Source organism: Etheostoma spectabile, chromosome 21 (assembly GCF_008692095.1).
Source record: "Etheostoma spectabile isolate EspeVRDwgs_2016 chromosome 21, UIUC_Espe_1.0, whole genome shotgun sequence".
NCBI classification, from domain to species: Eukaryota; Metazoa; Chordata; class Actinopteri; order Perciformes; family Percidae; genus Etheostoma; species Etheostoma spectabile.
The window spans coordinates 15,051,849-15,052,151 of record NC_045753.1 but is presented as its reverse complement, the minus strand read 5'-3'; the positions used below and the strand labels follow the sequence as shown (position 1 = coordinate 15,052,151).

Genomic DNA, 303 nt, shown 5'->3' with positions numbered 1-303 from the left:
GTGTGTGTGTGTGTGTGTGTGTTTGTGAATGGCATGATGACATATAGTGAAGATGTTTTTAACACATTGTCAGATCTCAGAACTAAGAGATCTTATTAGGCACAGTGGGAAGTCATTAGAGCATTCAACAACAAACATACACGTGTTTGTTAATCAGTGATAACTGTTTGTTAAAGGTCCCATGGCATGAAAATTTCACTTTATGAGTTTATTTTAACATTAATATGCGTTCCCCCAACCTGCTTACAATCCCCCAAGAGCTAGAAATGGCGATAGGTGCAAACCGAGCCCTGGGTATCCTGC

The 303-nt window shown here is 39.9% G+C and overlaps 1 protein-coding gene across 1 annotated transcript in view; it reads left to right on the top strand.

The window, feature by feature from the left end:
* The window catches only part of psme4b (proteasome activator subunit 4b), a 33,422-nt gene that overhangs the window by 14,037 nt on the left and 19,082 nt on the right, over positions 1–303 (top strand). The gene's annotated exons all lie outside the window — the stretch shown is intronic.